Source organism: Bufo bufo, chromosome 2, assembly GCF_905171765.1.
Source record: "Bufo bufo chromosome 2, aBufBuf1.1, whole genome shotgun sequence".
NCBI lineage: Eukaryota > Metazoa > Chordata > Amphibia > Anura > Bufonidae > Bufo > Bufo bufo.
The window spans coordinates 733205340-733209389 of NC_053390.1; the positions used below are offsets into that span (position 1 = coordinate 733205340).

At 41.0% G+C, this 4050-nt stretch overlaps 1 non-coding gene across 1 annotated transcript; it reads left to right on the forward strand.

Moving 5' to 3' along the window:
- The first annotated feature begins 3325 nt into the window (after nt 1-3325).
- Nucleotides 3326-3428, forward strand: LOC120992623. The gene has a single exon (XR_005777026.1). It is a non-coding gene; the product is annotated as a U6 spliceosomal RNA (small nuclear RNA).
- The last annotated feature ends 622 nt before the right edge of the window (nt 3429-4050 follow it).

Genomic DNA, 4050 nt, shown 5'->3' on the forward strand with positions numbered 1-4050 from the left:
AAAAATTCATAATAAATTTACGATAGTAATTGGCGAAACCTAAGAACCGTTGTAAGGCCTTTAAGGATGAAGGTCTTACCCATTCCTTAATTGCTAGTACCTTACCAGGATCCATCTTGAAGGCGTGAGGAGTCAGAACATGCCCTAGAAACAGAATCTCCTGTACACCAAAGACACATTTCTCTTGCTTAGCGGATAGCTGATTCTCACTTAACACCTGGGGGGAGGGAAGTGACCACTTCGCTCCACCCTTACCCCTGGCCCTGCCTACTTGCCTCGCGAGTCCTAATGACAGGGGACAACTGGACGGCAATCCCTAACTTGGAATAAGTGCAGGGATGACAGACAGACAAACAACAGGACGTGAACGGACCGAGTCAATACCAGGAAAGCTACAAATTACAAATGGAGCAAGCAGAGAATTGTCAGGAGAAGCCGGGGTCATAAATACCAGGAGAGACGTGAAGTACCAAAGGAGTCAGCAGAGGATCGTCAGGAGGAGGCCGGGGTCAGAATACCAGGAGAGCAGCAAAGTACACAAGGAGCAGGCAGAGGATCGTCAGGAATTCAGCAGAAGGTAAGTACACCAGGAAAGACCAAATCACAGGTGGAACCTAAATTAACAGGCAACCTGTAGCCAGCAGGCTGCCTGTATTTATAGTGGGGAGTGAGGGTCATGTGATGTGGCCAGCGTCACATGACCGACAGACCAACCAGTAGAGCACCGAGTGATCAGCTCGGCGCTCAAGGCAGACTTAGAAGCAGGGAGCCACCCAGCTAGTAAAGCCGCCCTGGTAACGAGGTCAAACACAGATCCTCGTTCCCGAAGCTAAGCAGCAGGTCTGCGGCTAATGGGGGACCGAGTGTACCTTTGGAACCCCGTTATATGTATCTAAAGGGTGTATCTCACAATGACAGATGCAGACAAGGCCTAAAATTAAGTATTTTTGCCCAAAAAGGGTGTTTTTTTTAATAACAGAATATTACAACGGTATCTAAAGCGTGTATCTCACACTGACAGATGCAGCAAGGGCTGTAAAATTTAGTATTTTGCCCAAAATGGATGTTTTTTAAAACCCAGAAAATTATTGCAGTATTTCTAGCTTAAATTGCACACTGACTAATGCGGCAGAGGCCCCAGATGGAAGGTATTGCCAAAAATGGGTGTTTTTTAAAAGCCCGAAAATTATAGAAGTTTTTCAAGATTGTTTTTCACAATCACAGATGCAGCAAAGTCCGCAAATTAAGTATTTTGCCCAAAAAGTATCTAAAGCGTGTATCTCACACTAACATAGAAACATAGAAACATAGAATGTGTCGGCAGATAAGAACCATTTGGCCCATCTAGTCTGCCCAATATACTGAATACTATGAATAGCCCTTGGCCCTATCTTATATGAAGACATGATAACAGATGCAGACAAGGCCGCAAATTAAGTATTTTGCCCAAAAAGGGTGTTTTTTTAATAACAGAATATGACAGCGTTATCTGAAGCGTGTATCTCACACTGACAGATGCAGACAAGGCCACAAATTAAGTATTTCGCCCAAAAAGTATCTAAAGCGTGTATCTCACACTAACATAGAAACATAGAAACATAGAATGTGTCGGCAGATAAGAACCATTTGGCCCATCTAGTCTGCCCAATATACTGAATACTATGAATAGCCCTTGGCCCTATCTTATATGAAGACATGATAACAGATGCAGACAAGGCCGCAAATTAAGTATTTTGCCCAAAAAGGGTGTTTTTTTAATAACAGAATATGACAGCGTTATCTGAAGCGTGTATCTCACACTAACAGATGCAGACAAGGCCACAAATTAGGTATTTTGCCCAAAAAGGGTGTTTTCTTAATAACAGAATATGACAGCGTTATCTAAAGCATGTATCACACACTAACAGATGCAGACAATGCCGCAAATTAAGTATTTTGCCCAAAATTCTTTTTTTTTTTATAACAGAATATGACAGCGATATCTAAAGTGTGTATCTCAAACTGACAGATGCAGCAAGAGCTGTAAAATTAAGTATTTTGCCCAAAATGGGTGTTTTTTAAAACCCAGAAAATTATAGCTGTATTTCTAGCTTAAATTGCACACTAACTAATGCGGCAGAGGCCCCAGATGGAGGGTATTGCCAATAATGGGTGTTTTTTTAACTTCTTGCGGACACAAGACGTACTGGTACGGCATGATGTCCTGGTACTTAAGGACACATGACGTACCGGTACGTCATGTGTATTTCCGATCACCGCCGCCCGGCGGGCGGGCGGTGATCGGAACAAGGTGTCTGCTCAAATCATTGAGCAGGCACCTTGGGTCAATGAGTGGGGGGGGCCCGTGACCCCCATATGTCGTCGATGCGGCTTTTACATGTTGCGGTGGCGGCGGGCGGTGGTGCCATTGGGTCCCCCTGCGGCTGTAGGGGGGACCCTATGGCATGGAAGGCAGCGAGATGCCTTCCTTAGGCATCGGCGCTGCCTTCCAGTAACGAAACCTGTGAGATCCAGCCCCCTGGATCTCACAGGCCGGAAGCTGTATGAGTAATACACACTGTATTACTCATACAGCCAATGCATTCCAATACAGGAGTATTGGAATGCATTGTAAAAGGGAGTAGACCCCCAAAAGTTGAAGTCCCAAAGTGGGACAAAAAAAAAAAGTGAAAGCAAATGTTGACATATTAGGTATTGCCACGTCCGTATCGACCGGCTCTATAAACATATCTCATGAACTTACCCCTCAGATGAACACCGTAAAAAATAAAAAATAAAAACTGTGCTAAATAAACCATTTTTTTTGTCACCTTACATCACAAAAAGTGTAATAGCAAGTGATCAAAAAGTCATACGCACCCCAAAATATGGGCAATCAAACAGTCATCTCAACCGGCAAAAATTGTACCCTACCTAAGATAATCGCCCAAAATCTGAAAAAAACTATGGCTCTCAGACTATGGAAACACTAAAACATGATTTTCTTTGTTTAAAAAATGAAATCATTGTGTAAAACTTACATAAATAAAAAATAAGTATACATATTAGGTATCGCCGTGTCCGTAAAAACTTGGTCTATAAAAATATCGCATGACCTAACCCCTCAGGAAAATACCGTAAATAAATAAAAATAAAAACTGTGTAAAAAAAAGCAATTTTTTGTCACCTTACATCACAAAAGTGTAATAACAAGCGATCAAAAAGTCATCTCAACCAGCAAAAATCATACCCTACCCAAGATAATCGCCAAAAATCTGTAAAAACTATGGCTCTCAGACTATGGAAACACTAAAACATGATTTTTTTTGTTTCAAAAATAAAATCATTGCTTCGGCAGCACATATACTACAATTGGAACGATACAGAGAAGATTAGCATGGCCCCTGCGCAAGGATGACACGTAAATTCGTGAAGCGTTCCATATTTTTTGCAGAGGTTCCTGTGGTTGGCGAGGAGGGGGGGGGGGGAATATCCCATACATATATTTTAGGTTACTTTATGGCTGCACAAATCCAATGGTGTATGGGACAAAGAGAGAATGACCTTGTGCAACATATAATTAGAAATTATGAGGGGTTTGCCCCGTAAGTGAAATGTTACAATTAGTTTGGAATAAGATAAAAAAGGTGTTAGGGGTCACACAATTTTAATTTAAAGGAACTTATTAAAAAAGAAGATAGTATATATTGGCAAAAAAGGGGAATAGTACTTGTCTCACACGTCACTGAAGGCGGGAATATTCGAACTATTAAGGAAATTCTTTATGGTTCTCAAATGGATGATATGACCTAGTGTAGGTATACACATCTACAACACATTCTTTATAGTATTAAGAATAAGCACTTTTTAAATGTAGTAGATAACAGTTTTATGGATTTCAGTTTTTATCGGAAAGAGGTTAAAACTTCTATTTCACAGATTTACAACAAATAAAAGAGGGATTAGCTAATATTACACAATTTAAAAGCGAAAAGAAATGGGAACGGGAGATTGGAGAAGAAAGGAACATTCACTGGTTAAGGGTATATAAAAACATAAACTGGGTTATCT